The sequence below is a fragment of the Rhodnius prolixus genome, unplaced genomic scaffold (assembly GCF_049639745.1).
Source record: "Rhodnius prolixus isolate KJV_2025 unplaced genomic scaffold, Rpr scaffold_8, whole genome shotgun sequence".
NCBI classification, from domain to species: Eukaryota; Metazoa; Arthropoda; class Insecta; order Hemiptera; family Reduviidae; genus Rhodnius; species Rhodnius prolixus.
In genome coordinates this window covers 9,578,793-9,602,360 of record NW_027411593.1, presented here as the reverse complement: position 1 = coordinate 9,602,360, position 23,568 = coordinate 9,578,793, and the positions used below count along the sequence as shown (strand labels likewise).

At 33.3% G+C, this 23,568-nt stretch overlaps 2 long non-coding RNA genes across 3 annotated transcripts in view; one reads left to right on the top strand and one right to left on the bottom strand.

The window, feature by feature from the left end:
* Nucleotides 1-3,416: 3,416 nt before the first annotated feature.
* On the top strand, nucleotides 3,417-22,828 carry LOC141450818 (uncharacterized). Of its 2 annotated transcripts, none has more exons than XR_012456337.1 (5): nucleotides 3,417-5,872; nucleotides 9,919-10,131; nucleotides 10,208-10,323; nucleotides 10,401-10,542; nucleotides 19,790-22,828. It is a non-coding gene; the product is annotated as an uncharacterized lncRNA (long non-coding RNA). The 2 variants fall into 2 exon arrangements; XR_012456338.1 differs by lacking the exon at nucleotides 3,417-5,872 and adding an exon at nucleotides 8,736-8,916.
* LOC141450819 (uncharacterized) overlaps nucleotides 18,432-23,568 on the bottom strand; it is a 108,679-nt gene continuing 103,542 nt past the window's right edge. The window contains exons 5-6 of the long non-coding RNA XR_012456339.1: nucleotides 18,840-19,575; nucleotides 18,432-18,717 (exon numbers count right to left, since the gene is read on the bottom strand). This is a non-coding gene — a long non-coding RNA (uncharacterized lncRNA). The remainder of the gene's footprint in view (nucleotides 18,718-18,839; nucleotides 19,576-23,568) is intronic.

Here is a 23,568-nt window from a genome sequence, read left to right as displayed (position 1 = left end):
TATACCAAGTTTTTTTTTGTGGGTTAATGGTTAAACTTTATTGCAACATTTGTTTAATTTATTTATTTGGGAAAAATGTTTATTATTTATTATTAATATTAATGTGATCTTATTCGGCCATTTAAAAGAATTCTTACGAAACTTCGCTTCTCTCATGTCATGTGAGATAAAAAGTGGCTACTAGGAGGATAAAATACTTTATTATTTGCCTTGAAAGTTTTGAAACTCCCTCAAACGTTTTACCAAAGGGTTTTCTTTTTGCATCTCTGGTTAAAACCTGGCCAGAGCAAAAAGTGGACAAAAATGATTCAGGAATTGAAAGACAGCGATTGGTTCAGAAGCTCTGCGATGACTGTCGCTCTAGTCCCCCCTTTGCAGGCCCTTTTTTTTGGGGGGGGGAGCTTACTATCCTCTCTTGAGTTCTGCTCAATAAATCCTCTACGATATTGCAACTCCCCCCCCTTTTACAATCGCTTATCCTTCTTGTTCTTCTTTAAAGGACCTGGGACTCATTGAATCTGTTTCAACTCAATGTATCAGTGGAGAACTTCTTTGAATGACTGCTCTTCTTAGTTATTACAGTTTTTCTATTTAATAATATTGTCTTCAGATAGAAGAATCCAAATCTCCAAGACTTAATCCACTGGTCGGAAAATTGCTAGTAGCGGTTTGTCCTTTATTGGAAAAGCTGCGCTTTCCTGCACGATAACAACCGCGAAAAGGATGAGACACTGCCAGTTTCCTTACTTATCTGTGATTTCACAAAAATTTTCTTTTTACATCTTGTTTTTTCCTCTTTATCGGCATGCTTTCTTCCACCACACCCATCTATCTCAGTTATATACTCATCGTCTTGCCTTGATTTGCCTAGGTATTCAAGTACGTCATACTGTTTACCTACAAACCTGCAAATCTAGTTTCCATATTCTTTCTCAAATCCAACACAGACAAATGACTAGCCGCTCTAAATTACATCCGTTCTAAAGCCCCCTCTCCAACTCAGTTCAATACGACACCTTGCCCTTGCAGAATGGTGAACAAATGGCGAGCCGCTTGTGGAGGCATTCATTTATGATTTACCAAAAAGTAATTTAAACTGGAAGTATAAATAAATATATAAGCGGTTGTGAGGTTAATATTATAAAAAGTAGGATTATCCGTAGCTTTCACGAAAAACCTAAACTTGATGAATTAATTTAAACTTATCCAGAAGTTTAATTAAGCGCACGGGAGAAAGAAGTTCATGAGAGCGCATGAAGAGAATGGGTTATATTCAACTTTTTTGACAAGTATTCAGCGTATTCAGAGAATTATTCAACTTTAAAAGAGGATTTTCATGATATATTATAATTTTGTGAGGGTCATATTTTGATAAGTATAATTGTACACTCTTTTAGCTAATTATTTTAACAATCAGAGTTGTCTAATTGAATTCTCATACTCCTTCTAAAAAGGAAATACTATGATCGGGTCAAATAAAGTCTACTGAATTAAAAAAAAAAAAAATTGTTCGTCTATTGTTTTTTTGCGTAATCAGAATTCAGAATATCTTTTTCCAAACTTAGTGATGTGAATTATAACCCTACGACCTCAGATCCTCGACAAAAAAAGTTGTGGTTGTGGGTTGATTAGATTTGAGTAGAAGTGGCTTTAAAGTTATAAGCTCGCGGCCTGAAATATAATAATAATAATAATCTACCGTGCCTCTCTTAAATGTCCGTGCTTATTTACAGATTTTGGGCATCTGTTAACTGATTGGCTGTGCGTTTTGGTAAATCCAATTATAGATGCACGAATCAACGACCTCTGTAGACTCCTGTGCATTACAGTCTGTTCTTAAAAGTGTCCGTGAAAGGATTTGTAGTGTTCTTAGGCATGGTAGACCTGCAGATATCAAATATCCTGGAAGAAGTAAAGTAGAACAGCGCAGTTCCTACTATGAAGTAATGGATATGAACGAGGGTGATTAATATCAATTTCTAGACATCTTACAATACTAATTGTGTCCACAGGTTTTCATAAATGGAGAGAGACTGCTACAGAAAATATTCAAAAAAAGAAAAACAAATAATTGAATGTCCCCGAATAATTGGCCTGAGAGTGTCAGACAATGGGTTCTTCCCCGAAGACGAAGATGAGCTAGACCCCAAACAATAGTTTGGGAGAAAGAAATGGCTACACGAAGCCTACAACCATGGAAACGTGAGATGATGGATAATATTTTGCTCTTCAGGGCCACACTTACAAACCGGATTGTAACTCAGCAATGAGTAAATAAATAAACAGTAATTTTGCCATAATGGAAGTCGAGAAATGTAAGAAGAAGGAAAAAAGCCAGAAGTATTATAGAGGTAACCGAAGATAATAAATCTAGACTGACAGTCGCTGTGGTTGAAATTTCAATATGGAAACTATCTTCTTTTTGATGAATTGAAGATCATTTTTCTTGTTCACTTCTAGTTTATATTGTGCGCTCCCTTTTATTCCATCCCAGAGGTAAATGGGAAAGCTCTGATATATTTCACCAAAAGAAAAAAGTACCAACACTGGCTGCTGAAGAACTAGAACTGTTCATTTTGTAAAGTCACGTTGTAAGTCCTTTTTCTAGCAGTACTGAACTTGATCGAGGCGTTATACTTCAATTTTTAGTATTTTACTTCTTTTCTTCTCTTACAATAAACTTTGTTTTTTCGACTTAAAACTTTGGAAAACTAATTTTACAAATTAATTTTTCGACTATATTCTGGAAAAAGTTTCATATTTTAAAGTAGTTACTCGTATTAAATGGTATACTATCTGTGGTAACAATTACTATAATATTTGGAGGATCAATATTCCCGGAGCATGAGTAGTTAAGGCTTTGGGCATACAGAAAGCGGTCTGTCACGGCGGTCTGCGATATGGGGACGTTACACAGGACGCGATTCTTTTGTTAGAGCGATCCAGTTTGGTAGCTTTCATCTTCAGAAGTACGAGGGTCGTTTGAAAAGTCCGTGCAAAGTCAGAGAGATAGCACTACTGGCGCGTATCGAGGTTATGTTTAGTTAGTAGCATCTCTTTGGAAGAACACACACCAAGTTTCAGCCAGATCGGTCTATTTCTTTGTGTTTGGCATTCGTTTGAATCGAGGAAGTCGAGTGATTTTCAAAAAATGGACGAAAAAGAATTTCGTGTGTTGATTAAACACTACTTTATGAAAGGCAAAACGCCTCAGGAGACTAAAGAGAAGCTTGATAAACATTATGGTGACTCTGCACCTTCGATTAGAACAGTTTATAAGTGGTTTCAAAATTTTCGGAGTGGCCATATGGGCACAAGTGACGCTGAACGTTCTGGACGCCCTGTTGAGGTTACTACTCCAGAAATCATTGATAAAATCCATGATATGGTGATGGATGACAGAAGGGTGAAGGTGCGTGAGATTGCTAGTGCTGTGGGCATCTCGAATGAACGGGTATAATATTTTGCATCAACATTTGGACATGACAAAGCTATCCGCAAGATGGGTGCCGCGATTGCTCACGCTTGACCAAAAACGAAATCGTGTGAAGTGTTGCAAGGACGGTTTGCAGCTGTTCCAGAAGAATCCACAGGACTTTAAGCGTCGTTTCGTCACTGTGGATGAAACATGGATACATCACTACACTCCTGAGACCAAAGAACAATCTAAACAATGGGTTACCAAAGGAGAATCTGCGCCAAAAAAAAAGGCTTCGCAAGGAATAATCCTCATCGTCTATCTGGAAAAGGGTAAAACTATTACAGGTGCATATTATTCATCGTTATTGGACCGTTTGAAAACCGAGCTGCAAGAAAAACGCCCACGATTGGCCCACAAAAAAGTCCTTTTCCATCACGACAACGCACCAGCTCACACCTCAGCAGTTGTGGTCGCAAAATTAATGGAAATAGGGTTCCAACTCGTTTCACATCCCCCCTATTCTCCAGACTTGACTCCCTCGGACTACTATTTGTTCCCCAATATGAAGAAATGGCTGGCGGGAAAAAGATTTTATTCAAACGAGGAGGTGATTGCAGAAACGGATGGCTATTTTTCAGACTTGGACAAATCCTATTATTCGGAAGGGATCAACAAACTAGAGCAGCGTTGGACGAAGTGTATAAGCCTAAAAGGAGACTATGTTGAAAAATAAAAAAGGTTTACCCCAAAAAATTAAGTAGTTTTTATTTTTGCACGGACTTTTCAAACGACCCTCGTATAGCACTTTCACAATTCTTACCTAATAGTCAGGTTGAAGATTATAATTGAGAATTTGTATTCCTCTTTTATTGCGCTAACAAGGATGCATTTTTAAAATATTACACAGGGAAGGGATTAGCTAGAGCGGTTAGCCTACTGCACTCCCACGCGGAGGTTCCGGATTCGAATCCAGCTGCTGGCCCTTAGAATTTCTCTTCCTAGGAGCTTCTTACAGCTCACTGTCCGGTGATGGACAGTGTTGTCTGTAACGAGAGAACACTGTCCGGAGGCCGGCAGTGCACTGGAAAAAGCCTTAGATGTTGACGCGCCTTAAACATTTAAAAAAAAAAAAAATTACACGAGCTGGTTGTTTAAATCGTAAAAATGCAATCAAATCTTAGTTTCAACTTCCAAAAAGACAAGCTTTAAGTGAATCTAAGTAAGGAAGTTCAGAGTGACTTCCGTGAGGACCATCATAATCAGCAAGATCTTGCAGCGTCACCTTCCTTTGTTTGATAACATTGTAATATGCTCCTTTGTATCGCCGCTATTCCTGTATTTCTGAACTGGTCTTTGTTTAGTGTAGAATCAGACACATCACTTCTCAGAAGAATCAATACGTATTGTTGAATTATTTTTTTTAATTAAGTATTGAAGGTACTTGCGACTTGAATTTGATTTGATTTCCCTCGGCGTACTTACACTTTTGGTTCCCAAAATATTTTCTACATTTCCAGCCAGCTAAATGGGCAAATTTAAACCATTTTTAACCCTTAACTTAAAACTCTTTACCTTTACATATATTTAAAATAAGGTTAAGCTGCTAGTTCTGTTGACCTCTCGCGTGATCAAGTAGCTTCTTGTTTCTAGATTACCACAGGTGTGACCAAAATCATTACAATAAATCATGTTTTTAAATAGGTTAACATAATAAGAACAAAGTTTCACTCAACATTGTTCGAAATATTGTAATATGCTCCTTTGTAACGCAATTTCTGTAGTCAATTGTTACTTTTTCTTACCTCTTCGAAAAAGGAAGTGCCTCCAATTGTGCGGATTTTTGACTAGAGATTCTTTGAGTCTAATTAAAGTTAATTTTAACATTATTTACTACCAGAAGCACCGAAAACAATATTTGAGCCAAAATTGGTCATCAAAAATGATCACTTAACTAAATTGATTTTATTAAATGGTCACTTTCATTGATATTGCCACAAATTCATAAGATTTTTACAAATTTTGGTAAACAAGGTCTCCTTATTTTATATATTTAAATCAATATTTAAAACATTTCCTGTAAAACTTCAACTAAACCTTGGCTGGGGTTGTTTTATTTTTATTTATTTAAATTTAAATTTTTTTTTTATACTCTTTCTGAAAAGAAAAGTCATTTTTCATATATTTCCTAATTAACATTTGTAGGCTGAAATCTATCAGGTGTTATAACCTTTGTGGAGGCTATGCTCAGTGATTGTAATGGCGGCTCTTATGAATAGGTACTGCTACATGTGTATGACTTCGCTAGAGTGATCATCATCGTTCTTCCAGCACCTTGACTGCGCCACTGGTAGGAACTTTATGCAAGAAAGAGGGTATGAAAGGAATGAGGATACTGGCAGACAAAAAAAAAAATTCCAATGTTCGAATAACCTTTGAAAAAAAAAATCTCAGGTAAGCTTTTGCATTATTTCGCATGAAATGTCAGATAGCAGACAAGATTTTATTGACAACTTCGTTTACTGATTTTCTAACTTCACGAAACTTTTCTTCAAGTTCATCAAATTTTCTGATAGGCAGATACTGAAAACCAAAAGTCGATTTACATTTAAAGATTTTAAAGATACAAAACAATTTCTATCCCCTTTAATACATGAATGAAAGCAAGGGAGGTAATCCTCTCCTATCACGAATTTCATTCGACCCCTTTTAATAAAAGAATGTGTTCAGCCAATAGGATGGTTAGAAATGTTAGTGAAAAACCTGAATGGAATCATACCATCCAGAACATAGCACTGCTTTCTAGCGGCTAGTAAAAGAAACTAATTCAATTTTTGAGACTACATATTCTGATAGGAAGGTTTAAGATCATAATTATAAGCACAGGCTATTAAATATTACTCTTATAATAGCCAAAGTAGTAGATTATACTTATTACTACACAATTTATGTGTTATTTAAAGTTGATTGTGGATATTCAAATAGTTACATTGCTATCAATAAATAGAAGCTACTTCTTTGACTCCTGAAAGATTAACATTTTGTTGCTTATACTTACAATTATAATCTTCAACCTCACTATTAGGATAAGTGTTTTGAAAGTGCTATATTTACCATAAATAGAAACTGCTTCTTTGACTACTGAAAGATTAACATCTTGTTGCTTATACTTATAATCTTGAACCTGACTATTAGGATAAGTATTGTAAAAGTGCTGTACATACCATAAATAGAAACTACTGCTTTGACTGCTGAAAGATTAACATCTTGTTGTTTATACCTACAATTATAATCTTCAACCTAACTATTAGGTAAGAATTGTGAAAGTGCTATACATACCATAAATAGAAACTACTGCTTTGACTGCTAAAAGATTAACATCTTGTTGCTTTTACTTACAATTATAATGTTGAACCTGACTATTAGGATAAGTATTGTGAAAGTGCTTTACATACTATAAATAGAAACTACTGCTTTGACTGCTGAAAGATTAACATCTTGTTGTTTATACCTACAATTATAATCTTCAACCTGACTATTAGGTAAGAATTGTGAAAGTGCTATACATACCATAAATAGAAACTACTGCTTTGACTGCTGAAAGATTAACATACATCTTGTTGCTTATACTTATAATCTTGAACCTGACTATTAGGATAAGTATTGTGAAAGTGCTTTACATACTATAAATAGAAACTACTGCTTTGACTGCTGAAAGATTAACATCTTGTTGTTTATACCTACAATTATAATCTTCAACCTGACTATTAGGTAAGAATTGTGAAAGTGCTATACATACCATAAATAGAAACTACTGCTTTGACTGCTGAAAGATTAACATCTTGTTATTTATACCTACAATTATAATCTTCAACCTGACTATTAGGTAAGAATTGTGAAAGTGCTATACATACCATAAATAGAAACTACTGCTTTGACTGCTGAAAGATTAACATCTTGTTGTTTATACCTACAATTATAATCTTCAACCTAACTATTAGAATAAGTATTGTGAAAGTGCTTTACATACCATAAATAGAAACTACTGCTTTGACTGCTGAAAGATTAACATCTTGTTGTTTATACCTACAATTATAATCTTCAACCTGACTATTAGGTAAGAATTGTGAACTTTCTATAGTATAGTATTCTATAGCACTTGCTATACATACCATAAATAGAAACTACTTCTTAGTCTACTACAAGGACTATATCAATGTATAGTCCGTACTTAAAAGTAGAATCTTAATCACAATTGAATATGTATTTTTTAAATATATTTTGCATAAATTGAATATAATGAATACAAGATATTTCTTTTACTGTTACAAGAATAATATCTAATTGCTTGTCCTTAGAATTGTCATGTTAAACCAAAAATGCAGGGAATCAGACTTGGTTCAAATAGTAATAAAAGAAGTTAATTTGAAAATAGTCAATGAAGTAGTTTCTATTGGTTAGTTCATATTTTAATTCTAATATAAACTTATAATTTATATTATCAACTAGTTTTTTATAATGATATTTTAATAGTAAAGTTCAAGATTAGGATTTAAGATTACTGCTTAAATTATTGGCTTCAAAGTCATATAATAGTTAAAGTAGCAGTTTTTATCTATTAATTTTCAACATTTATATAATATATTTTTGATTATACATGTTCTAATAGTTTCGTTGATGATTATACTTTTAAGAACTGGCTATAAACATAAACTATTTTAGAATTAACATCTTTTTGCAGGCACTTGTAATTATAATCTTTAACCAAAGAATTATGTGATACATATAGTCAATACTTAGAATACTAATTGATAGAAACTACTTCTTTGAATACAAACAGATTAACTCCTTATCGTCTGTAACTAAACTTATAATCCTAAACCTTAATATTAGAATATTTTCAATCAAAAATAGATCATAACTAAATTGAATATATAATAAATAGAAACTTTTTCGTCTCCTGTAAGAACAATGTGTTGCTGCCTTTACTTAAAATTACAATTTGCATTCTATGGTATATTTATAATTTAAAATAGATTTTATATAAAATTATTGAATAAAGTTCATCTTTAACTACTACTGGTACATTATCTTATTGCATGAACTAAAACTTATAAACTTAAACCAATGTAATCTTGACTTACTAAATTATAAATCAAGAAAACAGTTAGTTTTACTAAACACCGGAATTGAACTGCAGTCTGCTTTCTTTTGTAGTTATTGAAACGTGAACTGCTTGGGTATTTTATGATAAATGTTTTGCTAAGAGCATGTGATAGGAATGTTTTTAATCATCTGTTTTATTTTCTTATGCTTAAATACATGTTATTAGTATTGTTATCGTATTGTGCCGCAGTCTCAGGAATTTTAAAAATCTTAAAGCTTTTGAAAGCACAAACTTGGTATTCAGTTTGTATTTTATGGTCGCTTCTGTTAGTACTTAAATGATTTTTAAGAGATCATTTTTCTTTATGACTCCTCTACAAACTGTTCACCAGGTGTGATAATAAAGTGCCTCATGTTGTGTAGTTTGAATTAAATTGGATTTTTTCTTCTTAAGAAGTGACCAGTGATGGATTTTCATCCATCACCAGAACTTGATTCTCCATTTTATCGTAATGACTTTGCCTTTATCATTGTTTCCATTTTACACTTTACATGAGTCAGTTAAAGTCAAATTCTCTACTGCAAATTGATAAATTATACTCTGATAATGGATAAAAATCTGAAACCGTTTAGCTTTATACTGAAAAAACATGCGCGTTTCGATGGATAAAATCAACGATAATTCTCTGAATTGTGGATATCGTAATTTTTCATACATATTCAATTCCTATGAATTGAGGGCAAAGATTACACTTAACTGAAACTATAAAGGGAAGCTGTAAGATGGAAGATAAATGCTTGCCAATTCCTTTTTAGTTTTAATCTTTTTTCTTGCCAATTTTTAAGGTTCAGGATACCTTTAAGGCTTTAAGGCTGATTAATTAATTGTGCTCACTGGTTTTTAGTTAAATATTTAAACTGTACATTAACAATTTGTTTACATAGTTGCTGGTTTAAAGTGTATGTGTTAACAACAATAGTTAACTATTGATTATGATAAGTACAGTTTAGATTATGCAATCAAAACCCATGTAAAATTTCAATTAATCAAAGTAAGCCTGAAGGTAATTTAGACTCTAGGGCCCAAAGCTTGGCATAAACAAATTAAAAAAGTAAGAAGACCGAAAATGATAGTAATTCCCTACCCTGTGATTGGTGTTCTTAGATCAAGAATCTCTGCAAGGCTCTCAGAAAGATCTCGTCATTGTCTGATCCTTAGATGAGTTCTTTTCTGAGTTCTTCAGTTATACAAGTTGATTGCATTAAAAAATGAAAAATCTAGGTAGTAGAGCTTACTTTTTTTAAAAGCTAAAAATAAGCTTCTTTTTCTCATCTTTATTACTAGAAAATTTGTATTCAAGTGCAGCGCATCAATAAATCCATTTTAATTCCAGGTGGCTTTTTTTTCAAATCATATATCTTGATTAAATTTTGATGCTCCATTTGATAGAAACATAATAGGATTTATTCTTCGACTTAGTTTCTTTTTAATTCATCACGAGTTCTCTTCATGTTTTTTTAAAATCATTTTTCTCATTAACCCATGAAGTTAAATTTTCCACGTAATCGAAGAGAGTTTTTGAGAAAATTGAAGAAGAAAATTTAAAGTAAGAGAAAACAAATTATTTACAGACCATAGTATCAATGAAAAGCTGTTTAAACTTAATGATTTACACGTTTCAGGTCCAGTCTTGCAGAGCAATAATTAAAATCACTGCAAAAGAAATAAATAGAAATCCTTCTGGAAGTTTTGATTGTATTATCGGGCAGATAGCTTTAACAAGGAATCTTATCTTAATGTGAGTATGACCATCAATGCATGAGAATATTATTTACAGTTTGGGCTTAAAATAAAAAAGAGAAATTTAATTTCTAGGAAGGACACTAGATAGCTGAACAGGCATTAAATGGCAACATGTTTAGTTACCAGAGTAACTTGTAGATGGCACAGTGTTTCTGGCTGATGAACTAGGATTTATTTAAAGCATCTTTTATTCATTTACATGCGCTTTACAATGGTAATTTATTAATTCTATTTGTTAGTTTGCGTTAAACCTTGAAAGTATCAGAATGATTTGGGTATAGATAGTGTGCAGAATGGTATGTGCCTACCTAGCGGCCAAACATGAAAGCTGTAGTAATGTCTATATTCTACTAGAGTTCGTGACAACCACTTTTTCGTAATATGTCAGTTTTTTTTAATATATTATATTTAAAAATAAGATCCCAATTGAATTCAATTGTCGTTTTGCTGCTCAGCAGTGTTTGGATTGCAACATTGGTTGTATTTTGGTTGGTTCATTATGGAATTTTATCTGTACGTTTGCGAAATTGTTTTGAGCAGATCTATTTTATCTTCTCTGTTGGTTGATTTTGTTTTTATAATATTTGCTTTTTGCTTTCAAAATTCATGAACAATTTAAGACCTAGTAAGCGAATATCTGCGCATTGTCTCCCTGGAATCTCCGATTTCTGGATAATGTGATTCCTGGCGGCCCTGCGAAGTGCTCCATTATCTTCTCTGCTTTTAAAAGCCTTTGCCGCCCTCAATCATTTTGAGCTCCACTGAGTTCAAAAATTAAAATTAAAAACAATATTAATTAATATGGTTTTTAGAAATTAGGATCGCTCTGCCTGTGTACGCTTCCCTCTAGATATTTTTAGGGATTTTCCAGATTTACGCATTATATACTAAGAGTATTATTATGCTTCAAGTTTGCTAAAGGTTATTTGAGTTATTATGTTGAGAACTGTAACGAAAGAAGATTGATCGTTCACATCACTCTTTTTAAATTTTATGTTAATAAGCTTGAACCTGTATTTTTTTTAAAGATCATAAACATGTGAGATCATTGGCATTCGAAGCTTTTTTGAGTTCACTGCCAACTTTCGTACAAAGTTCTCTCTCGTTACCATCACTGGAAATCGCTTCCAGAAAGAGAAATTCTGTGATTAGTCTGCTAGAGTTTAATTTAGGACGTCCATGAGCGCCAGATTCATTTAGCTATATCTTGCCCAAAGATCAGTTAAAACAAACATTATTTTATTTATATTTATTGACTATTAATTAATTTAGGATTAGTGGAGTATATAATTAGTTAAATGGTGTTCCTATGGTAATTAGTTACGATATGTTGTACGGTTGAATGTCGCCCATTGTCTCTGTTAATGGCCATCACATTAACTCCTAATGTTAAACATATACATTATGTACTGATTCTGTTCAATTAATGAACTCCCTTGTGGATTCATTGCTAACTGTTTCCATCGTTAACTGTTTTGACTTTGATTCCCAATGGGTGCACACCACACCTGTTGACCAATATTTTGAGTAAACTTGGTAATTATGTAGCCCAATTTAAAGATGTATGTAATGCACTTTTATGTAGTATGTAGATATAAAAAATTATGTATGTGATTTCTACTAGGAGATGTGTCTTCTTCGATTGATTGCCTTTCTTAACGTTGATCTCTAAGGTAATCAATTTGTTTAAAGAATCGATTAGTCGTTAAGCTCTTTGATCAATAACATGAAGAAACCTTATGGCTTCTAATTTTTTTCTAATCGAGTTTCGAAAATCATCTAACAATTCCAGTGATTTCTTTTCGTCCTGATAAAAATCTAGCCAGCACTGTCTACTCTCGTATTTGTCTGTAGAGTGTTGCTTTCTATCCGATAAAACAACTCGACTTTCATAGAACCTATCCAAGTTTTTTGACTTGCTGAAGAGACCCCCAGGGGTCCCCGGTATCATTCAGAGGGTCCGTGGAAAATTCAAATTTATTTGGGGGTCCCTGAACAACGTCAGAGGGTCCGCGCAAGGTTCAATATGCAATAATAAAACTGTGATCAATTTTTATTATTAAGGAAATTAGAAACTAACAAGGTGACCAATTAAATTTAATCAAAACTAAAAGCGTAATATTTGCGTTTGTAGCAAAACTTTTTCTGTAAATACAAAATTTGGGAAGAGAAGAACGTTCTCAGTTTCCAAATCTTTCGAAATCGCAAAATAGAGATGAAGATTTGCTTGCTCACTGTCAAACACTTAACGGCTCTTCATGCAGACCTGAACCAAAGATTACTCGTGGGGATTTGCGGTTGCTACTCACAAACATTGAGCCGGATATAAATAGACTCATAACATCTCATCACGTTCATCCGAATTATTAATTTTTTTTAAATTTTATTTTAAACAAAAGTTATAATTTTAATAAATACTTCTTCAACAAAATGTTTTTTTAAATTTGCAATTTTTATACTATGCATTTATGTAGCTTTTTCACTTGGGGGTCCATGGGCAAGTTTTGACTATAAAAAGGGGGGTCCATGGGCAAGTTTTGACTATAAAAAGGGGTCCTTGGGCAAGTTTTGACTATAAAAAGGGGTCCTTGGGCAAGTTTTGACTATAAAAAGGGGTCCTTGGGCAAGTTTTGACTATAAAAAGGGGTCCTTGGGCAAGTTTTGACTATAAAAAGGGGTCCTTGGGCAAGTTTTGACTATAAGAAGGGGTCCATGGGTCAAAAATGTTTGGGAACCACTGATATAGTAGTACTCGTGCATTGTTGGCTTAAACACTCTACCAATCACGTGAATTATCTGTTCCTCTTACAAGGGTTGGTTTTTTACGCTTTCCTTTATGGTTATAACAGAGCCGTCCTCTTCCTCCTTTTGTCGTTTGATGCTATAAAAGAGCAATCTTGTGTTTCCACAAGTTTTAGGTCTTGACATTAGGATGTGATGATCGTTGGCACTTAATCAAGTGCTATACTCTGTCCATGATGAATTCTTTTAGAGCTTTTATTTCTCTTCATCCACTCTGAGCACAGAACAACAGAAGGAGTCGCCTAACACCTTTATTTGTTTAAAATAAACCTTGTATTGCTCATTATTAAGCTCACTTTTTTTTAAGCGTTCAAAAACAATAGCCTTTTATAATCTTCTGAATTGCCTCTGAAATAAGTTCGTGAGTCCTAAAAACAATTGACTATTTTTTTTAGTTGTTTATCCCTGATTAATGATCGGCCCTTTTGCCGAAGGGCTCCTTCTTTCCTTATCTTCCACAAAAATTTTGATCTTCTGCAACCGTTCTTCTCGTTCGCGACTTCTTCTTCTTTTAAGAATGCAAATAGCTCTTTTATTCCCATTTCTTTTTTCCATATCATTTAAAATGATAGCTTTTTAAGGAAGAAAATAGGATTTTTTTAAGAAAGAAAATCTGACTGGATCAACTTTAGTGGTGGAAATTTCTCATCCAATAGTATTGTTTTTCCATATTCCCCATATTTTTACTTTTTGAGTTCTCTTTGAAAAACAACTGAATGGATTTTCTTTGTAAGGTGTAATTTCAGTTTAATACGTAGTTCTACAAACTATTGAGTCAATTAGAATTTAGTATGGCTCAAATTTAGTTCATGGATGAAATGATATTAGCTAGAACTTTGAGAGCCGTATTAACTTTTCAAATAACTTTATTCCTTTTGTTTGTATTAAATAATAAGAAATAAATTCATGGCTGCTGGCTTATCTAATAATATACAGAATAAAGTTAATAATTTATTATCTTTATTTAAAAAAACTTATTACTGTAAAAGTGACACAATATATTCATTCATTAAAAGACTTCTTTCCCTCCACCCCCTAACTTTTTTTAAAACAATCATTGGGAACAATTTATTTTATAGTGAAAACCGGTTGATAGGTAGCAGAGCGAATGGCTAGAGGACAAATATAATACAAAAGCTGGAAGAGGTACGCGCGCGCAGTTCGAGAGCGCGCTGAATCGATTTTAACTCCCAAGATAAATGGGGTAGCCACCGGGAGTCATCGTTTATTCGGGCATCGAATTAAAGGGGGTACTGGTGGGCTACTACTATTCCTCCTTTGTCGTTGTGTGATGAGGTTTTTTGTTTTTTTTTGTTGTTGTTGTTGTTGTGAATGTATTCACAGTTTGTGTGAATGTTTGTTAGTAATAAAAGAGAAACTCATGGAACTTCTCTTTCTCTTTCACATTTTCATATTCCAAAATGAAGCGATAACCTGAGCGATTAGTTTTACAATATCCAGTTTTTCCCGCCTTTATACCGTCCATTCTTGTTTTGACCATCCTTTACCGGGGATGCTTGTCGATAATAATATTATTGTTCGATTATAGATTTGAGCCAGCGTTTGCCACATCGATTATTCAATCCAGTATTTGGGGGGGGGGGGTGTTTAAATAAACATTTTCTTTGTTCGAACTAGATTTTCACTTTGTCAAGCAAAATTGATGGCGCTACTTGATCAAATTTTTAATTTTCTTCAATTTCACTTTAATATTAATTCAATCATTACTAATATTCTTGGCGATCCATTAGAAATTATTATTGATTTAACCCCTTAATGCACAGTTTTTTTTTGAAAAAACCGCTATATTTTATATTTGATTAAGTAATTGTTAGAGCTTACAATCCCATGTAAATGATAAATATCTATAAAACGATTGCTTTTCTTTGCTTTCACATTATTTTCAATTCTCGATTATATTCGAGTGTGAAAAATTATAGTAGCATAAAGTGCAACGCCGCTCGAATTATCTCGAGTGTGCACAGTTTGGCCAGTTTAGCGCGCTCGAGTTAACTCGATTGTGCACGTTAAGGGGTTAATGACCATTAAAGGCCAAATTTTCTAAGGCCTAAAACCTCAATTAAGGCTCTCTTTGAGGCTTTTCTTCGTGACTTCCATTGAACGCTTTTTTTTTTTTTTTTTTTTTTTTATTTGACATTGGCTTTCGCCATACAGCCAGCATCGTCTAGGTGCTTATCACTAGAATATCACTCACTCTCCATTCTTACTTATAAATACATTCGCTTCACTCATTCATCCCTCTACTAAATACAACTATTTACATAAACCTTACAGCTAATGGATAGATCAGTACTCCGTGCTCCTGCCACCCTTATAGCTTAACCAAAATTAAAATCACGTAATCCTTCTCTAAGCATTTTCTTCCATTCATTCTAATTCGGCTATAGCTTTTAAACACATTCATATTTCATTGCTAGCTCTGCTATCGACTTAAGCACATAAATGTTGGTGGAGAATATTATGTCTTCGTAGCGAAATGGTGCATCTAAATACCTGTAATGTCGTCAAACATTCGTTTCCTTTCTACCACAAAACGTGGACATATCATTATTATATGTTTGAAATCCTCCTCCTCATTGCAATCTACGCAAAGAGGAGAGAGGACCTTTTGTTGATCCTGTGTAGATACGATCCGCACACCGCGTGGTTCGCTCTCAGCCTGCTTATTGTCGTAACAACCCATTTATTAGTGACAGTTCCCTTAAACCATGGTTGTCTAGGTAACTGATCTGCTACAGTTTTATAGAATCTATCTTTATCACCATTATTGTAATCTGTCTGCCATTTTTGTAGTGCTGCTTTTGCAATTATACCCTTTGATATCGGTGTGTGGTAATTTATAATTAGCCATTTCCCCACTATTGGTGGCTTCCTTTGCAAGTATATCAACAATTTCATTCTCTTTTATACCACAATGACCCCTTACCCACAAAAAATTAATGCAGACTCCCTGCACACCACAAAAAACGCTTATTTTTTCTTTTTAATTACTCAAAGTAATTTAGTCTTTAAGGAAATCTGCAAAGAGTTCTCTTTAGATCAGTTCATTTTTTATTGTTACTGTTTTTCCAGTATTTTAAGATTATTTTGGAAAATGACTCCTACAATTTCATTTAAAACTTCCATATTGTGATTTAAAAAACATAGGTACTTTTCGTGATTCAAAGCATTGTGTGACATTCGAATCATTGTGATTACTCTGCTGCTAGTCCCATATTCTTTTATTTTGACGATTTTTTGAATACACCAATAGCTTTTGAACTAGAACAAGCATTCGAATCAACATTTTTAATCGCTGTAACTAGTTTATTGAAGCTTGCAAGGACTTATTTTTCTTGTCTCCATATCTTTAAACATATCCAGAGTGAGTAATATTTCTTCGAAATTTGAGGCGTGAGTATACTTATAGTAATTAGAACAGAATTTGGGAAGTCGTTGGATCACAAAGTATTAAAGTCATTTCCTTTATTCGGTTCAGGATGGAAAGCTGGCCGTTCTTAGTTTTGGATAGCAAAGGGGCGCCCTTAATGGAATATTGTCTTACTTCAGCAATTTAATGGGATGTCCAAGGGCTCGCCAGTTGTCTAATATCGTTTTACCAAATGAAATTTCAAATCTAATATTGTTTAATGGTCGTTATCTAGTCACTTCCTTCAAGAAAAGTAATGACTAAAAACTTTAAAGAAAATTTATTAATTGGATACTTTAAAAAAAGGGGACTTTTTTTTGGGTATTTTGGGGATTATAAAATTGAAAGATTAAGTATAAAACCTAAATAATATACGCTTATAGAAATTATGTTTGACCAAATATCGCAGTAATAGTGCATTGAGAGGCATGTCAAAATGTTTTTTTTCTGCAACCATGTAGGGAAGTTCTCATTACTCAATTAAAATCAGCTGTGTAATGCCCAACTTCCCACACTAGTGGGGGGAAATTCCCATTAGTGTCACTTTCCGCACAAGTGAGTGGAAAAACTTTATTGTGCTTCCTTGATATAAGAAGTTTTGATATTAACATAAATATTTTCTGTAAAACTTTAATAAGCTTATTTAACGTAACTAAATAATTAAAAAACGAATATTAAAAAAATAAAATAAAAATTGAAAGGAATATAGAAATAGAAATAATATTTTCAGTTTAGATGCCATCATAGGGACTAAATATAACCTTATACAATACTTGTGGGTCTCAAAATTTTCCTTTGAAACATATTTTTCATCGAAAAATCCATTTAAGGAAACTTTTAGAGCAAGTTTGGAGGCAAGCATCTTTCTAATGTGCAGAATCTTAGAACAGTGTAAGGCAGGCGTGTGCAACCTTTACAGGGACTATGGGACCGGATTGATAGGTAGAAAGATTACGCGGGCCGAAGTACTTCAGGATTTACAGGGTGATCCATTTAAAATGCACCAATCGCTAATAACTTTTTAGGAAAGCGGAAATCCGGAAGAACCAATTGAATAAACTTTGTTTTTTGTTTGTCTAGTTTTCAAATTTTCCACCCCTGATGCTGTATCTTACCGTAATGTTAGGTCAAGAAGTCTTGCATACTGGGTACATTAAAATGATGTGATGGTTGCTTTTATTTGATGATAAAACAAATTTATCCTGATTCACTCACAACCATTACTTTACACTTCATTCTTTAAAATCTTTAATTACTATTATTATTTTTGTTCTTTGCGTCACAAATAACATTTTTCGCAGTCAGAGGACCTCCCAAAACGTGTATTTTTGGTGGAAAATTAATATTGAAAACCAATCAGGAATTATAACTTTGATCATAAATATCTGGACAAATATTAGGGATATCGAAACGGGATCAACGTCATTTTTCACAATTTTTTATGTAGTTTTCATAATCATTGTCAAAACCAGTGGTCCTTATGAAACTCTAATCAGGTTCTTGGCCGTAACTCCGCCAAAAATAAAGTTACAGCATCACGGGTGGAAAATTTGAAAACTAGACAAAAAAAACATAGTTTTTTAATGGGTTTTTCTGGATTTCCGCTTTCCTATAAAGGTTTATTAGCGATTAGTGCGTTTTAAATGGATCACTCTGTATATAGGTCTAGCAAAAACATTTTTAAATCGACTAATCAATGTACTTACTAATCGCACTACTATTGGAGAGTAGTTTCCTGTGGGCGTGGCTAGGAATGGAGCTTTTAATTAATATAAATAAGTAAAAATGTAAGTAATAAATAAGTAAGCGGATATGAAAATTAGAAGAAAATACGAAGATCATCATTTATTTAAATTTAGATGCATAAAGACAAAATACCGAAAATTCCATACTACTCTCTCGACTAGCTCTAATCCTCTTGTAACTGTCTCTCGCTTCCTCTGACATTCCTAATAATCCTCCTCGCCAACTGAATCGCCAGTGGCCCCGCGACTTCCTTGTAGTCTGAAGGCTTAAACGCCATTATTCTCCTATCTCTCCTCTCTCCTCCTCACATTCTCCTCTCTCCTATAGAGAGTGCTACCGCTGGGTAGCTTCTCTCCTCCTGCTCTCCTCCCGCACCAGTTCATCATACTCTTCATATTTACTTGTTGTATACTGTATACAGATTGTAAATTACAAAATAAATTTTAAAAACAGAAGAAAATAGAGCATAAAGTATTTAAAGAGTTTATGAGTTCGGTTTAAAATAAATAATATCTAATGATTGTTTTACTCACCTGTTATAAATGAAATAATATTTGAAAAGAGTACACTATAGTTAATTTTCCGCTAGTCATTGTTGGATTTGTAGAGTGGGTATAATATTTATGGTTGTTGAAGTGGCTGAGACGTGATGTTGATGGGCCATGAAATAAAGATGCCCGGAGAATCAAGCAGCATGCCTCTAGCCAGGAAATGGCTGCCTTTCAGAAATAAAAGAATATTTCCGCCAGCGAGAATGTTAGAATTTTATTGTTGTAAACCCTTGTGGGATATATTTTCTCTATTCTGTGTAATCTTTTATATCAACAGCAGAGAGCGCAAAAAGAAATGTATTGTGTGGCTAGGTTTACATCAACAATTCGCATAGTTCTGATCAATTTCTTAAAAGTTGTGGGATTTCTTTTTTTGCTATTTTCCGAGCTTTCTGTTTTTCTTGAAATAATAAAAAGGGTTTTATTATTATTTTATTATTTTTTATTAGAAGTTTTGTTGTAAATTAGACGAAATGGTTTACTACCAAATCTATATTCGTGCTCCATTCTGATTGGTAATGGTTGTCCTCCAGTAAGTTGACGAGTTTCAACGGGTTCTAGATGATGATCAATTCGACTGAGATTTTCTTTTGTTGCCAATTTCTTAAAGATTTGAGAGTGACATTTAGCAAATAGTATAGATCAGCTGTGTACGAACTTGAAGTCACCAGAAAACGAATACTTTGTTCCTAGCTAAGGCCTCTCTGCTTCAGAATATCTAAAATAAAAATCAAATAGGTAAATCAAAGTTAGCTCAGACTTGAAAATATTTCCAAACAATTCAGTAAACTTAAAGCTTTGATTTCTGTATCAAGCTAAGGGTTTTTTGTTATTTCCCCCCCCCCTCAATATGTAAATATGTTCCCTTTTAATCTGTACTAATATTCCGAAAGATTTCATTAATTATTTTATCATCAGCAATTTTATTACAGGTTTTAGGACACTGTGATGATGGAGTAGTGCATCCATCAACAAATTTTCTGTAAATTCTGGCCATCAGACTGCAGAAGAATTATGTTCGAGAAGCAGCCTCCTACCATTGGACGATTTACACGGAAAACGTCGCTGCAGAACAACAGTTTGCTGTTCACGTTTTTTTTTTCTTTTTTCTGGATTAGATGGACAAACGTAGATATAATTTACTGTAGTTTTAAACCTCGCTTGGTGTTAAATGTTTGGCAACTCTTTTGTATTGTAAGCTGTATGTATTTTTAATTGAAAATATTGAATATTTAGCGATTGTGTCTGTACTGTTGGGTAATTTATCTTTTTGTTGACGTTCTGCAACAATGTTATGATTAATTGTTGATTCAAGACTTTTGTTTATTTTTTTATTTATTTGTGTCTGCATAAGGAATACATAGAAAGAACCAATTAATGAATATAGAAAACTTTCACAAGAAAAAATCAAGAAAACAGAACAAGTAACTTCTAAAATTCTGAAAGTACAAAACTTCTTATTTTAACAGATTGATTACAGAAATTATAGATATTGTTTATCTGTTGAATTGAGTCAATTGCAAAAAGTTGTTCGAAACTATCTTTATCTGAATTAGCTGGAGAGCCATATTGTTTTAAAAAGAAAGATCTGATTGGGTTTAGGGCTTGACAGTGGAACAGGAAGTGAAACAAATTATCTGGCGGCTTCAAATCACATAATAAGCAAACGTTATCAGAATCAAACGTATAAAAAGAATTATTAATATGTAGCCTGGCATTGTTTATATTTGAAAGGCGAAGCTGGGAAATCACTCTTATTTTCTTTATTTTGCAATTCATTTCTAAATACATTTCTCCCCCTCCAAAATTTGAAACAAGCCTAAATAAATTATTGTATTTACTATTTAGAATATTTTCGACATCTTCGCTATGGAGTTTATTAATAAATTTATTTATTATATTGTTTTTTTCTTTTTTAATGATCAGCGAGTCTTGTGTTATAAAGGTGTCCAAACAATTGATTGATTCTAAAGATTTTTCCAGATAGTTTATTAATCCAAATTTTTTAGTAGATGTAGCATTATTCAAATATAAAGTGTTGTAACAAACGCGGAGTAAACGGGAGTTATCCATTTCTAGTAAATTGATTATAAAAGAAATTATGGCTTTCAGTACGGTTACTCTGATTGGTGTGATTCTGTATTCCATACGGACAAATGAGTTAGGTGTTGTTTTGGGTAGATTATACAGACTCTTTATACATTGAAGCTGAACTCTTTCCAGTTCGTCTAAATATCGATATGCCCAGATTTCGCACGTATACAGCATAGTGGGTTTTATTATTGAATTTAGTAATTTTAACCTTGAGTTATGTTGGGTGGCTATTGCGTTTATTAAAATGTTTTTGACTTTATTAGTGGCCAGTTTCCCCATTGACACAAAGTGCTTGGAGGCTTGATAGAATTTTCCAGTAGAGGAGAATGGAATGCCAAGATAATGAAATGATTGAACTATTTCGATTGGATGTTGACCAGCATAGAGTATCTTTTTAAATTTTTTTGGACGGGTAGATTTTGAGAAATATAAAATTTTAGTTTTAGCAGTGTTAACAGTAAGTTCATTAAGCTTACAGTATTCCTCCAGTATATTCAGTTTTTCATTAATATCTATTATGGAGTTCGCAAAAATGACTATATCGTCCGCATATGCCAGCATAAGGAGTTTATTATCACCGTCTAAACGTACTAGGGTTGCATTTTTTGAATAGAAGAACTGTAATAGATCTGAAGTGAATAAGTTAAAAGATTCAAGACTTTTGTATACATGGGTGACATTTGATAGGTAATAGTATAAACTTACGGCTTTATTGCTTTATTAATTTTATTATTTTTTTGATTATTGGTGCGTCATTAGTTGAGTAATTGTTTAGTGCTTGGGCAAGTTTTAGTACGGATGTGAACTTTAAAAGTTTTTTTAAAAAAATCATTCGGTGAAATCATTAATTTTAGCTCCAGATTTTATTTTAATTCCAATTTTTTTGGAACCTCATTATCCCTTCTTTTTTTTTTTTTTGTAATACGTCCTGTACATTCTTTTTTGGGGGAACTGCACTAGCCACTTCTTCAGGAATATTAGCCATTCCTGTTGGTTGTAGTCTGTCCTGTATGCTAACGAACTCATACTTTGACACGCCTTAAATAAAGTATTACGACCTTTCAAAGTGTCTATTTCACTGTATCTAATAGATTTAACTTTTAGCAAGCAACAAAACCAGTCTTATACCATGAACAATAATGACATTGACGCCCAACCATTCACACCATGTACGGAACAGTTTGCAGAGGTTGTTGTTTGATTGCTTGGGTTAAGCGTGCCCCGACTGGCAAACTTTATCTCATAACCATACACACTCAACTTAACACATTTAACCGTTTACATTCGCCGACATTTATGCCCTAACAGTTTTACATTAGGTAGCCACAATAGAATGGTTGCAGTAGATTTAGCTTCTAAGCATTCTCTTTATTAATCTACAATGTTCTTGTTCATTGTACAGACATAATTAATTGAGCTATTATCCAAATTATAAATGACATCCTGACTTTAAAAATTCTTGGCCGAGTACTATCTAAGAAAACAAAACGAAATGAATTCAATATTGCGAACAGGATACTGGGTTTGATTCCAGCAGATACCCATTAGATTTTTTCGTCTCCAGCTCCACTGTTCAGTGATGGACACAGAGAGAATTCTGTCCAGAAGCCAGCAGCAGTACACTGCTGTATAGCCTGTCCTGGTATGCTAACGGACTCATACTTTTGACACGCCTTTTTTTATTTTTTTGTGTTGCCTTTTGGCTTTTTTTGGCATTGGCTTTCGCCATACAGCCAGCATCGTCTAGGTGCTTATCACTAGAATATCACTCACTCTCCATTCTTACTTATAAATACATTCGCTTCACACATTCATCCCTCTATTAACTATACAGGGTGTATACGGAGGAGTGGTCGAAACTTGGAGAGGTGATTTTACAGCTCAAATGCAACAAAAAATATTCTCTTCACTTTGGCCCGATTCTCAATAGTGACTAAGATATTTGCATTTTTAACTTTTCCGTCGATATTCGCGTTTTTCCGCCATAAAAACGGCCGTAACTTTTCTATCCTTTATCCTACATCAAATCTGCTTATTCCAAACGAAAGAGCATTAAATTTCCTATAAATCTGCTTAACCCAGAGCCTCAAAACGTTTCTTATAACAATGAAAGTTTTACTTTAATGTCTAAAAAATTCGTTCTCGATGATTTCTATTAAAATTTTCAACTGCATTTTCTCAATGATTAATGAATCAAGGAATCACATAATTTCAACACAAGAGCTTCAAGATCATATGAATTTTTTTGGTTTTTAATAAAACCCTACCCCGAACAGGGGGTGTAAATGCAGAAAAGTGGGATTTTGCGAACTGACTTTTCATTACTAATTTTCTCAAATGTCAATTTTTGGAGAAGGAACAAAAAGAAAAGTAACCATTTCAGTTTTCCACAATTATTATTTAATAAAACGGAAGTAAAAAATAAAGTAGCAATAAAACGCAGTAGTTGACTACAATTGCTTCTGCAACTTATTTGAATGACATAATGGAGGTTTTTTTTTATCAAAGTTAATTAATAATAATTCAAAAATAAAATGGTTATTTTCTTTTTGTTCCTTCTCCAAAAATTGATTAGTTTTGAATTATTATTAATTAATTTTGTTTTATTTCTTTAACT